This window comes from Oncorhynchus clarkii, chromosome 29 (genome assembly GCF_045791955.1).
Source record: "Oncorhynchus clarkii lewisi isolate Uvic-CL-2024 chromosome 29, UVic_Ocla_1.0, whole genome shotgun sequence".
In the NCBI taxonomy this organism is placed as follows: domain Eukaryota; kingdom Metazoa; phylum Chordata; class Actinopteri; order Salmoniformes; family Salmonidae; genus Oncorhynchus; species Oncorhynchus clarkii.
The window spans coordinates 42,880,129-42,894,463 of NC_092175.1; positions in this window are offsets into that span (position 1 = coordinate 42,880,129).

Below are 14,335 nucleotides of genomic sequence, written 5' to 3' on the forward strand. Positions count from 1 at the left end.
ACCAGCAGGTAAACTACCTCTTTACCTCTGTAGTCTGGTCTCCTTCACCACCAGCAGGTAAACTCCCTCTGTAGTCTGGTCTCCTGCACCACCAGCAGGTAAACTCCCTCTTTACCTCTGTAGTCTGGTCTCCTTCACCACCAGCAGGTAAACTCCCTATTTACCTCTGTAGTCTGTTCTCCTTCACCACCAGCAGGTAAACTCCCTCTTTACCTCTGTAGTCCGGTCTCCTTCACCACCAGCAGGTAAACTCCCTCTGTAGTCTGGTCTCCTTCTCCACCAGCAGGTAAACTCCCTCTGTAGTCTGGTCTCCTTCACCACCAGCAGGTAAACTCCCTCTTTACCTCTGTAGTCTGGTCTCCTTCACCACCAGCAGGTAAACTCCCTCTGTAGTCTGGTCTCCTTCCCCACCAGCAGGTAAACTCCCTCTTTACCTCTGTAGTCTGGTCTCCTTCACCACCAGCAGGTAAACTCCCTCTTTACCTCTGTAGTCTGGTCTCCTTCACCACCAGCAAGTAAACTCCCTCTTTACCTCTGTAGTCTGGTCTCCTTCCCCACCAGCAGGTAAACTCCCTCTGTAGTCTGGTCTCCTACCCCAACCAGCAGGTAAACTCCCTCAGTAGTCTGGTCTCCTTCACCACCAGCAGGTAAACTCCCTCTTTACCTCTGTAGTCTGGTCTCCTTCACCACCAGCAGGTAAACTCCCTCTTTACCTCTGCAGTCTGGTCTCCTTCACCACCAGCAGGTAAACTCCCTCTTTACCTCTGTACTCTGGTCTCCTTCACCACCAGCAGGTAAACTCCCTCTTTACCTCTGTAGTCTGGTCTCCTTCACCACCAGCAGGTAAACTCCCTCTTTACCTCTGTAGTCTGGTCTCCTTCACCACCAGCAGGTAAACTCCCTCTGTAGTCTGGTCTCCTTCACCACCAGCAGGTAAACTCCCTCTTTACCTCTGTAGTCTGGTCTCCTTCACCACCAGCAGGTAAACTCCCTCTTTACCTCTGTAGTCTGGTCTCCTTCCCCACCAGCAGGTAAACTCCCTCTTTACCTCTGTAGTCTGGTCTCCTTCACCACCAGCAGGTAAACTCCCTCTTTACCTCTGTAGTCTGGTCTCCTTCACCACCAGCAGGTAAACTCCCTCTTTACCTCTGTAGTCTGGTCTCCTTCACCACCAGCAGGTAAACTCCCTCTTTACCTCTGTAGTCTGGTCTCCTTCCCCACCAGCAGGTAAACTCCCTCTGTAGTCTGGTCTCCTTACCCAACCAGCAGGTAAACTCCCTCTGTAGTCTGGTCTCCTTCCCCACCAGCAGGTAAACTCCCTCTTTACCTCTGTAGTCTGGTCTCCTTCACCACCAGCAGGTAAAACTCCCTCTTTACCTCTGTAGTCTGGTCTCCTTCACCACCAGCAGGTAAACTCCCTCTTTACCTCTGTAGTCTGGTCTCCTTCACCACCAGCAGGTAAAACTCCCTCTTTACCTCTGTAGTCTGGTCTCCTTCACCACCAGCAGGTAAACTCCCTCTTTACCTCTGTAGTCTGGTCTCCTTCACCACCAGCAGTTAAACTCCCTCTTTACCTCTGTAGTCTGGCCTCCTTCACCACCAGCAGGTAAACTCCCTCTTTACCTCTGTAGTCTGGTCTCCTTCACCACCAGCAGGTAAACTCCCCCTTTACCTCTGTAGTCTGGTCTCCTTCACCACCAGCAGGTAAACTCCCTCTGTAGTCTGGTCTCCTTCACCACCAGCAGGTAAACTCCCTCTGTAGTCTGGTCTCCTTCACCACCAGCAGGTAAACTCCCTCTTTACCTCTTTAGTCTGGTCTCCTTCTCCACCAGCAGGTAAACTCCCTCTTTACTTCTGTAGTCTGGTCTCCTTCACCCCCAGCAGGTAAACTCCCTCTTTACCTCTGTAGTCTGGTCTCCTTCAACACCAGTGGGTAAACTCCCTCTTTACCTCTGTAGTCTGGACTCCTTCACCACCAGCAGGTAAACTCCCTCTTTACCTCTGTAGTCTGGTCTCCTTCACCACCAGCAGGTAAACTCTCTCTTTACCTCTGTAGTCTGGTCTCCTTCACCACCAGCAGGTAAACTCCCTCTGTAGTCTGGTCTCCTTCACCACCAGCAGGTAAACTCCCTCTTTAGATCTGTAGTCTGGTCTCCTTCCCCACCAGCAGGTAAACTCCCTCTGTAGTCTGGTCTCCTACCACCACCAGCAGGTAAACTCCCTCAGTAGTCTGGTCTCCTTCCCCACCAGCAGGTAAACTCCCTCTTTACCTCTGTAGTCTGGTCTCCTTCACCACCAGCAGGTAAACTCCCTCTTTACCTCTGTACTCTGGTTTCCTTCACCACCAGCAGGTAAACTCCCTCTTTACCTCTGTAGTCTGGCCTCCTTCACCACCAGCAGGTAAACTACCTCTTTACCTCTGTAGTCTGGTCTCCTTCACCACCAGCAGGTAAACTCCCTCTGTAGTCTGGTCTCCTGCACCACCAGCAGGTAAACTCCCTCTTTACCTCTGTAGTCTGGTCTCCTTCACCACCAGCAGGTAAACTCCCTATTTACCTCTGTAGTCTGTTCTCCTTCACCACCAGCAGGTAAACTCCCTCTTTACCTCTGTAGTCCGGTCTCCTTCACCACCAGCAGGTAAACTCCCTCTGTAGTCTGGTCTCCTTCTCCACCAGCAGGTAAACTCCCTCTGTAGTCTGGTCTCCTTCACCACCAGCAGGTAAACTCCCTCTTTACCTCTGTAGTCTGGTCTCCTTCACCACCAGCAGGTAAACTCCCTCTGTAGTCTGGTCTCCTTCCCCACCAGCAGGTAAACTCCCTCTTTACCTCTGTAGTCTGGTCTCCTTCACCACCAGCAGGTAAACTCCCTCTTTACCTCTGTAGTCTGGTCTCCTTCACCACCAGCAAGTAAACTCCCTCTTTACCTCTGTAGTCTGGTCTCCTTCCCCACCAGCAGGTAAACTCCCTCTGTAGTCTGGTCTCCTACCCCAACCAGCAGGTAAACTCCCTCAGTAGTCTGGTCTCCTTCCCCACCAGCAGGTAAACTCCCTCTTTACCTCTGTACTCTGGTCTCCTTCACCACCAGCAGGTAAACTCCCTCTTTACCTCTGTAGTCCGGTCTCCTTCACCACCAGCAGGTAAACTCCCTCTGTAGTCTGGTCTCCTTCACCACCAGCAGGTAAACTCCCTCTTTACCTCTGTAGTCTGGTCTCCTTCCCCACCAGCAGGTAAACTCCCTCTGTAGTCTGGTCTCCTACCCCAACCAGCAGGTAAACTCCCTCAGTAGTCTGGTCTCCTTCCCCACCAGCAGGTAAACTCCCTCTTTACCTCTGTAGTCTGGTCTCCACCACCAGCAGGTAAACTCCCTCTTTACCTCTGTACTCTGGTTTCCTTCACCACCAGCAGGTAAACTCCCTCTCTACCTCTGTAGTCTGGCCTCCTTCACCACCAGCTGGTAAACTACCTCTTTACCTCTGTAGTCTGGTCTCCTTCACCACCAGCAGGTAAACTCCCTCTGTAGTCTGGTCTCCTGCACCACCAGCAGGTAAACTCCCTCTTTACCTCTGTAGTCTGGTCTCCTTCACCACCAGCAGGTAAACTCCCTATTTACCTCTGTAGTCTGTTCTCCTTCACCACCAGCAGGTAAACTCCCTCTTTACCTCTGTAGTCCGGTCTCCTTCACCACCAGCAGGTAAACTCCCTCTGTAGTCTGGTCTCCTTCCCCACCAGCAGGTAAACTCCCTCTGTAGTCTGGTCTCCTTCACCACCAGCAGGTAAACTCCCTCTTTACCTCTGTAGTCTGGTCTCCTTCACCACCAGCAGGTAAACTCCCTCTGTAGTCTGGTCTCCTTCCCCACCAGCAGGTAAACTCCCTCTTTACCTCTGTAGTCTGGTCTCCTTCACCACCAGCAGGTAAACTCCCTCTTTACCTCTGTAGTCTGGTCTCCTTCATCACCAGCAGGTAAACTCCCTCTTTACCTCTGTAGTCTGGCCTCCTTCACCACCAGCAGGTAAACTCCCTCTATAGTCTGGTCTCCTTCACCACCAGCAGGTAAACTCCCTCTTTACCTCTGTAGTCTGGTCTCCTTCACCACCAGCAGGTAAACTCCCTCTTTACCTCTGTAGTCTGGTCTCCTTCACCACCAGCAGGTAAACTCCCTCTTTACCTCTGTAGTCTGGTCTCCTTCACCACCAGCAGGTAAACTCCCTCTTTACCTCTGTAGTCTGGTCTCCTTCACCACCAGCAGGTAAACTCCCTCTGTAGTCTGGTCTCCTTCACCACCAGCAGGTAAACTCCCTCTTTACCTCTGTAGTCTGGTCTCCTTCCCCACCAGCAGGTAAACTCCCTCTTTACCTCTGTACTCTGGTTTCCTTCACCACCAGCAGGTAAACTCCCTCTTTACCTCTGTAGTCTGGCCTCCTTCACCACCAGCAGGTAAACTACCTCTTTACATCTGTAGTCTGGTCTCCTTCACCACCAGCAGGTAAACTCCCTCTGTAGTCTGGTCTCCTGCACCACCAGCAGGTAAACTCCCTCTTTACCTCTGTAGTCTGGTCTCCTTCACCACCAGCAGGTAAACTCCCTATTTACCTCTGTAGTCTGTTCTCCTTCACCACCAGCAGGTAAACTCCCTCTTTACCTCTGTAGTCCGGTCTCCTTCACCACCAGCAGGTAAACTCCCTCTGTAGTCTGGTCTCCTTCCCCACCAGCAGGTAAACTCCCTCTGTAGTCTGGTCTCCTTCACCACCAGCAGGTAAACTCCCTCTTTACCTCTGTAGTCTGGTCTCCTTCACCACCAGCAGGTAAACTCCCTCTGTAGTCTGGTCTCCTTCCCCACCAGCAGGTAAACTCCCTCTTTACCTCTGTAGTCTGGTCTCCTTCACCACCAGCAGGTAAACTCCCTCTTTACCTCTGTAGTCTGGTCTCCTTCACCACCAGCAAGTAAACTCCCTCTTTACCTCTGTAGTCTGGTCTCCTTCCCCACCAGCAGGTAAACTCCCTCTGTAGTCTGGTCTCCTACCCCAACCAGCAGGTAAACTCCCTCAGTAGTCTGGTCTCCTTCCCCACCAGCAGGTAAACTCCCTCTTTACCTCTGTACTCTGGTCTCCTTCACCACCAGCAGGTAAACTCCCTCTTTACCTCTGTAGTCCGGTCTCCTTCACCACCAGCAGGTAAACTCCCTCTGTAGTCTGGTCTCCTTCACCACCAGCAGGTAAACTCCCTCTGTAGTCTGGTCTCCTTCCCCAACAGCAGGTAAACTCCCTCTTTACCTCTGTAGTCCTGTCTCCTTCACCACCAGCAGGTAAACTCCCTCTTTACCTCTGTAGTCTGGTCTCCTTCATCACCAGCAGGTAAACTCCCTCTTTACCTCTGTAGTCTGGCCTCCTTCACCACCAGCAGGTAAACTCCCTCTATAGTCTGGTCTCCTTCACCACCAGCAGGTAAACTCCCTCTTTACCTCTGTAGTCTGGTCTCCTTCACCACCAGCAGGTAAACTCCCTCTTTACCTCTGTAGTCTGGTCTCCTTCAACACCAGCAGGTAAACTCCCTCTTTACCTCTGTACTCTGGTTTCCTTCACCACCAGCAGGTAAACTCCCTCTCTACCTCTGTAGTCTGGTCTCCTTCACCACCAGCAGGTAAACTCCCTCTGCAGTCTGGTCTCCTTCACCACCAGCAGGTAAACTCCCTCTGTAGTCTGGTCTCCTTCACCACCAGCAGATAAACTCCCTCTGTAGTCTGGACTCCTTCACCACCAGCAGGTAAACTCCCTCTATAGTCTGGTCTCCTTCACCACCAGCAGGTAAACTCCCTCTTTACCTCTGTACTCTGGTTTCCTTCACCACCAGCAGGTAAACTCCCTCTCTACCTCTGTAGTCTGGCCTCCTTCACCACCAGCAGGTAAACTACCTCTTTACCTCTGTAGTCTGGTCTCCTTCACCACCAGCAGGTAAACTCCCTCTGTAGTCTGGTCTCCTGCACCACCAGCAGGTAAACTCCCTCTTTACCTCTGTAGTCTGGTCTCCTTCACCACCAGCAGGTAAACTCCCTATTTACCTCTGTAGTCTGTTCTCCTTCACCACCAGCAGGTAAACTCCCTCTTTACCTCTGTAGTCCGGTCTCCTTCACCACCAGCAGGTAAACTCCCTCTGTAGTCTGGTCTCCTTCCCCACCAGCAGGTAAACTCCCTCTGTAGTCTGGTCTCCTTCACCACCAGCAGGTAAACTCCCTCTTTACCTCTGTAGTCTGGTCTCCTTCACCACCAGCAGGTAAACTCCCTCTGTAGTCTGGTCTCCTTCCCCACCAGCAGGTAAACTCCCTCTTTACCTCTGTAGTCTGGTCTCCTTCACCTCCAGCAGGTAAACTCCCTCTTTACCTCTGTAGTCTGGTCTCCTTCATCACCAGCAGGTAAACTCCCTCTTTACCTCTGTAGTCTGGCCTCCTTCACCACCAGCAGGTAAACTCCCTCTATAGTCTGGTCTCCTTCACCACCAGCAGGTAAACTCCCTCTTTACCTCTGTAGTCTGGTCTCCTTCACCACCAGCAGGTAAACTCCCTCTTTACCTCTGTAGTCTGGTCTCCTTCACCACCAGCAGGTAAACTCCCTCTTTACCTCTGTAGTCTGGTCTCCTTCACCACCAGCAGGTAAACTCCCTCTTTACCTCTGCAGTCTGGTCTCCTTCACCACCAGCAGGTAAACTCCCTCTTTACCTCTGCAGTCTGGTCTCCTTCACCACCAGCAGGTAAACTCCCTCTTTACCTCTGTAGTCTGGTCTCCTTCACCACCAGCAGGTAAACTCCCTCTTTACCTCTGTAGTCTGGTCTCCTTCACCACCAGCAGGTAAACTCCCTCTGCAGTCTGGTCTCCTTCACCACCAGCAGGTAAACTCCCTCTGTAGTCTGGTCTCCTTCACCACCAGCAGATAAACTCCCTCTGTAGTCTGGACTCCTTCACCACCAGCAGGTAAACTCCCTCTTTACCTCTGTAGTCTGGTCTCCTTCACCACCAGCAGGTAAACTCCCTCTTTACCTCTGTAGTCTGGTCTCCTTCACCACCAGCAGGTAAACTCCCTCTATAGTCTGGTCTCCTTCACCACCAGCAGGTAAACTCCCTCTTCACCTCTGCAGTCTGGTCTCCTTCACCACCAGCAGGTAAACTCCCTCTTTACCTCTGTAGTCTGGTCTCCTTCACCATCAGCAGGTAAACTCCCTCTGTAGTCTGGTCTCCTTCACCACCAGCAGGTAAACTCCCTCTTTACCTCTGTAGTCTGGTCTCCTTCACCACCAGCAGGTAAACTCCCTCTGTAGTCTGGTCTCCTTCACCACCAGTAGGTAAACTCCCTCTTTACCTCTGTAGTCTGGTCTCCTTCACCACCAGCAGGTAAACTCCCTCAGTAGTCTGGTCTCCTTCCCCACAAGCAGGTAAACTCCCTCTTTACCTCTGTAGTCTGGTCTCCTTCACCACCAGCAGGTAAACTCCCTCTTTACCTCTGTACTCTGGTCTCCTTCACCACCAGCAGGTAAACTCCCTCTTTACCTCTGTAGTCTGGCCTCCTTCACCACCAGCAGGTAAACTACCTCTTTACCTCTGTAGTCTGGTCTCCTTCACCACCAGCAGGTAAACTCCCTCTGTAGTCTGGTCTCCTGCACCACCAGCAGGTAAACTCCCTCTTTACCTCTGTAGTCTGGTCTCCTTCACCACCAGCAGGTAAACTCCCTATTTACCTCTGTAGTCTGTTCTCCTTCACCACCAGCAGGTAAACTCCCTCTTTACCTCTGTAGTCCGGTCTCCTTCACCACCAGCAGGTAAACTCCCTCTGTAGTCTGGTCTCCTTCCCCACCAGCAGGTAAACTCCCTCTGTAGTCTGGTCTCCTTCACCACCAGCAGGTAAACTCCCTCTTTACCTCTGTAGTCTGGTCTCCTTCACCACCAGCAGGTAAACTCCCTCTGTAGTCTGGTCTCCTTCCCCACCAGCAGGTAAACTCCCTCTTTACCTCTGTAGTCTGGTCTCCTTCACCACCAGCAGGTAAACTCCCTCTTTACCTCTGTAGTCTGGTCTCCTTCATCACCAGCAGGTAAACTCCCTCTTTACCTCTGTAGTCTGGCCTCCTTCACCACCAGCAGGTAAACTCCCTCTATAGTCTGGTCTCCTTCACCACCAGCAGGTAAACTCCCTCTTTACCTCTGTAGTCTGGTCTCCTTCACCACCAGCAGGTAAACTCCCTCAGTAGTCTGGTCTCCTTCCCCACAAGCAGGTAAACTCCCTCTTTACCTCTGTAGTCTGGTCTCCTTCACCACCAGCAGGTAAACTCCCTCTTTACCTCTGTACTCTGGTCTCCTTCACCACCAGCAGGTAAACTCCCTCTTTACCTCTGTAGTCTGGCCTCCTTCACCACCAGCAGGTAAACTACCTCTTTACCTCTGTAGTCTGGTCTCCTTCACCACCAGCAGGTAAACTCCCTCTGTAGTCTGGTCTCCTGCACCACCAGCAGGTAAACTCCCTCTTTACCTCTGTAGTCTGGTCTCCTTCACCACCAGCAGGTAAACTCCCTATTTACCTCTGTAGTCTGTTCTCCTTCACCACCAGCAGGTAAACTCCCTCTTTACCTCTGTAGTCCGGTCTCCTTCACCACCAGCAGGTAAACTCCCTCTGTAGTCTGGTCTCCTTCCCCACCAGCAGGTAAACTCCCTCTGTAGTCTGGTCTCCTTCACCACCAGCAGGTAAACTCCCTCTTTACCTCTGTAGTCTGGTCTCCTTCACCACCAGCAGGTAAACTCCCTCTGTAGTCTGGTCTCCTTCCCCACCAGCAGGTAAACTCCCTCTTTACCTCTGTAGTCTGGTCTCCTTCACCACCAGCAGGTAAACTCCCTCTTTACCTCTGTAGTCTGGTCTCCTTCATCACCAGCAGGTAAACTCCCTCTTTACCTCTGTAGTCTGGCCTCCTTCACCACCAGCAGGTAAACTCCCTCTATAGTCTGGTCTCCTTCACCACCAGCAGGTAAACTCCCTCTTTACCTCTGTAGTCTGGTCTCCTTCACCACCAGCAGGTAAACTCCCTCTTTACCTCTGTAGTCTGGTCTCCTTCACCACCAACAGGTAAACTCCCTCTTTACCTCTGTAGTCTGGTCTCCTTCACCACCAGCAGGTAAACTCCCTCTTTACCTCTGCAGTCTGGTCTCCTTGACCACCAGCAGGTAAACTCCCTCTTTACCTCTGTAGTCTGGTCTCCTTCACCACCAGCAGGTAAACTCCCTCTTTACCTCTGTAGTCTGGTCTCCTTCACCACCAGCAGGTAAACTCCCTCTTTACCTCTGTAGTCTGGTCTCCTTCCCCACCAGCAGGTAAACTCCCTCTGTAGTCTGGTCTCCTTCACCACCAGCAGGTAAACTCCCTCTTTACCTCTGTAGTCTGGTCTCCTTCACCACCAGCAGGTAAACTCCCTCTGCAGTCTGGTCTCCTTCACCACCAGCAGGTAAACTCCCTCTGTAGTCTGGTCTCCTTCACCACCAGCAGGTAAACTCCCTCTGTAGTCTGGACTCCTTCACCACCAGCAGGTAAACTCCCTCTTTACCTCTGTAGTCTGGTCTCCTTCACCACCAGCAGGTAAACTCCCTCTTTACCTCTGTAGTCTGGTCTCCTTCACCACCAGCAGGTAAACTCCCTCTATAGTCTGGTCTCCTTCACCACCAGCAGGTAAACTCCCTCTTTACCTCTGCAGTCTGCTCTCCTTCACCACCAGCAGGTAAACTCCCTCTGTAGTCTGGTCTCCTTCACCACCAGCAGGTAAACTCCCTCTTTACCTCTGTAGTCTGGTCTCCTTCACCATCAGCAGGTAAACTCCCTCTGTAGTCTGGTCTCCTTCACCACCAGCAGGTAAACTCCCTCTTTACCTCTGTAGTCTGGTCTCCTTCACCACCAGCAGGTAAACTCCCTCTGTAGTCTGGTCTCCTTCACCACCAGTAGGTAAACTCCCTCTTTACCTCTGTAGTCTGGTCTCCTTCACCACCAGCAGGTAAACTCCCTCTGCAGTCTGGTCTCCTTCACCACCAGCAGGTAAACTCCCTCTGTAGTCTGGTCTCCTTCACCACCAGCAGGTAAACTCCCTCTGTAGTCTGGTCTCCTTCACAACCAGCAGGTAAACTCCCTCTGTAGTCTGGTCTCCTTCACAACCAGCAGGTAAACTCCCTCTGTAGTCTGGTCCCCTTCACAACCAGCAGGTAAACTCCCTCTGTAGTCTGGTCCCCTTCACCACCAGCAGGTAAACTCCCTCTTTACCTCTGTAGTCTGGTCTCCTTCACCACCAGCAGGTAAACTCCCTCTGTAGTCTGGTCTCCTTCACCACCAGCAGGTAAACTCCCTCTTTACCTCTGTAGTCTGGTCTCCTTCACCACCAGCAGGTAAACTCCCTCTGTAGTCTGGTCTCCTTCCCCACCAGCAGGTAAACTCCCTCTTTACCTCTGTAGTCTGGTCTCCTTCACCTCCAGCAGGTAAACTCCCTCTTTACCTCTGTAGTCTGGTCTCCTTCATCACCAGCAGGTAAACTCCCTCTTTACCTCTGTAGTCTGGCCTCCTTCACCACCAGCAGGTAAACTCCCTCTATAGTCTGGTCTCCTTCACCACCAGCAGGTAAACTCCCTCTTTACCTCTGTAGTCTGGTCTCCTTCACCACCAGCAGGTAAACTCCCTCTTTACCTCTGTAGTCTGGTCTCCTTCACCACCAGCAGGTAAACTCCCTCTTTACCTCTGTAGTCTGGTCTCCTTCACCACCAGCAGGTAAACTCCCTCTTTACCTCTGCAGTCTGGTCTCCTTCACCACCAGCAGGTAAACTCCCTCTTTACCTCTGCAGTCTGGTCTCCTTCACCACCAGCAGGTAAACTCCCTCTTTACCTCTGTAGTCTGGTCTCCTTCACCACCAGCAGGTAAACTCCCTCTTTACCTCTGTAGTCTGGTCTCCTTCACCACCAGCAGGTAAACTCCCTCTGCAGTCTGGTCTCCTTCACCACCAGCAGGTAAACTCCCTCTGTAGTCTGGTCTCCTTCACCACCAGCAGATAAACTCCCTCTGTAGTCTGGACTCCTTCACCACCAGCAGGTAAACTCCCTCTTTACCTCTGTAGTCTGGTCTCCTTCACCACCAGCAGGTAAACTCCCTCTTTACCTCTGTAGTCTGGTCTCCTTCACCACCAGCAGGTAAACTCCCTCTATAGTCTGGTCTCCTTCACCACCAGCAGGTAAACTCCCTCTTCACCTCTGCAGTCTGGTCTCCTTCACCACCAGCAGGTAAACTCCCTCTTTACCTCTGTAGTCTGGTCTCCTTCACCATCAGCAGGTAAACTCCCTCTGTAGTCTGGTCTCCTTCACCACCAGCAGGTAAACTCCCTCTTTACCTCTGTAGTCTGGTCTCCTTCACCACCAGCAGGTAAACTCCCTCTGTAGTCTGGTCTCCTTCACCACCAGTAGGTAAACTCCCTCTTTACCTCTGTAGTCTGGTCTCCTTCACCACCAGCAGGTAAACTCCCTCAGTAGTCTGGTCTCCTTCCCCACAAGCAGGTAAACTCCCTCTTTACCTCTGTAGTCTGGTCTCCTTCACCACCAGCAGGTAAACTCCCTCTTTACCTCTGTACTCTGGTCTCCTTCACCACCAGCAGGTAAACTCCCTCTTTACCTCTGTAGTCTGGCCTCCTTCACCACCAGCAGGTAAACTACCTCTTTACCTCTGTAGTCTGGTCTCCTTCACCACCAGCAGGTAAACTCCCTCTGTAGTCTGGTCTCCTGCACCACCAGCAGGTAAACTCCCTCTTTACCTCTGTAGTCTGGTCTCCTTCACCACCAGCAGGTAAACTCCCTATTTACCTCTGTAGTCTGTTCTCCTTCACCACCAGCAGGTAAACTCCCTCTTTACCTCTGTAGTCCGGTCTCCTTCACCACCAGCAGGTAAACTCCCTCTGTAGTCTGGTCTCCTTCCCCACCAGCAGGTAAACTCCCTCTGTAGTCTGGTCTCCTTCACCACCAGCAGGTAAACTCCCTCTTTACCTCTGTAGTCTGGTCTCCTTCACCACCAGCAGGTAAACTCCCTCTGTAGTCTGGTCTCCTTCCCCACCAGCAGGTAAACTCCCTCTTTACCTCTGTAGTCTGGTCTCCTTCACCACCAGCAGGTAAACTCCCTCTTTACCTCTGTAGTCTGGTCTCCTTCATCACCAGCAGGTAAACTCCCTCTTTACCTCTGTAGTCTGGCCTCCTTCACCACCAGCAGGTAAACTCCCTCTATAGTCTGGTCTCCTTCACCACCAGCAGGTAAACTCCCTCTTTACCTCTGTAGTCTGGTCTCCTTCACCACCAGCAGGTAAACTCCCTCAGTAGTCTGGTCTCCTTCCCCACAAGCAGGTAAACTCCCTCTTTACCTCTGTAGTCTGGTCTCCTTCACCACCAGCAGGTAAACTCCCTCTTTACCTCTGTACTCTGGTCTCCTTCACCACCAGCAGGTAAACTCCCTCTTTACCTCTGTAGTCTGGCCTCCTTCACCACCAGCAGGTAAACTACCTCTTTACCTCTGTAGTCTGGTCTCCTTCACCACCAGCAGGTAAACTCCCTCTGTAGTCTGGTCTCCTGCACCACCAGCAGGTAAACTCCCTCTTTACCTCTGTAGTCTGGTCTCCTTCACCACCAGCAGGTAAACTCCCTATTTACCTCTGTAGTCTGTTCTCCTTCACCACCAGCAGGTAAACTCCCTCTTTACCTCTGTAGTCCGGTCTCCTTCACCACCAGCAGGTAAACTCCCTCTGTAGTCTGGTCTCCTTCCCCACCAGCAGGTAAACTCCCTCTGTAGTCTGGTCTCCTTCACCACCAGCAGGTAAACTCCCTCTTTACCTCTGTAGTCTGGTCTCCTTCACCACCAGCAGGTAAACTCCCTCTGTAGTCTGGTCTCCTTCCCCACCAGCAGGTAAACTCCCTCTTTACCTCTGTAGTCTGGTCTCCTTCACCACCAGCAGGTAAACTCCCTCTTTACCTCTGTAGTCTGGTCTCCTTCATCACCAGCAGGTAAACTCCCTCTTTACCTCTGTAGTCTGGCCTCCTTCACCACCAGCAGGTAAACTCCCTCTATAGTCTGGTCTCCTTCACCACCAGCAGGTAAACTCCCTCTTTACCTCTGTAGTCTGGTCTCCTTCACCACCAGCAGGTAAACTCCCTCTTTACCTCTGTAGTCTGGTCTCCTTCACCACCAACAGGTAAACTCCCTCTTTACCTCTGTAGTCTGGTCTCCTTCACCACCAGCAGGTAAACTCCCTCTTTACCTCTGCAGTCTGGTCTCCTTGACCACCAGCAGGTAAACTCCCTCTTTACCTCTGTAGTCTGGTCTCCTTCACCACCAGCAGGTAAACTCCCTCTTTACCTCTGTAGTCTGGTCTCCTTCACCACCAGCAGGTAAACTCCCTCTTTACCTCTGTAGTCTGGTCTCCTTCCCCACCAGCAGGTAAACTCCCTCTGTAGTCTGGTCTCCTTCACCACCAGCAGGTAAACTCCCTCTTTACCTCTGTAGTCTGGTCTCCTTCACCACCAGCAGGTAAACTCCCTCTGCAGTCTGGTCTCCTTCACCACCAGCAGGTAAACTCCCTCTGTAGTCTGGTCTCCTTCACCACCAGCAGGTAAACTCCCTCTGTAGTCTGGACTCCTTCACCACCAGCAGGTAAACTCCCTCTTTACCTCTGTAGTCTGGTCTCCTTCACCACCAGCAGGTAAACTCCCTCTTTACCTCTGTAGTCTGGTCTCCTTCACCACCAGCAGGTAAACTCCCTCTATAGTCTGGTCTCCTTCACCACCAGCAGGTAAACTCCCTCTTTACCTCTGCAGTCTGCTCTCCTTCACCACCAGCAGGTAAACTCCCTCTGTAGTCTGGTCTCCTTCACCACCAGCAGGTAAACTCCCTCTTTACCTCTGTAGTCTGGTCTCCTTCACCATCAGCAGGTAAACTCCCTCTGTAGTCTGGTCTCCTTCACCACCAGCAGGTAAACTCCCTCTTTACCTCTGTAGTCTGGTCTCCTTCACCACCAGCAGGTAAACTCCCTCTGTAGTCTGGTCTCCTTCACCACCAGTAGGTAAACTCCCTCTTTACCTCTGTAGTCTGGTCTCCTTCACCACCAGCAGGTAAACTCCCTCTGCAGTCTGGTCTCCTTCACCACCAGCAGGTAAACTCCCTCTGTAGTCTGGTCTCCTTCACCACCAGCAGGTAAACTCCCTCTGTAGTCTGGTCTCCTTCACAACCAGCAGGTAAACTCCCTCTGTAGTCTGGTCTCCTTCACAACCAGCAGGTAAACTCCCTCTGTAGTCTGGTCCCCT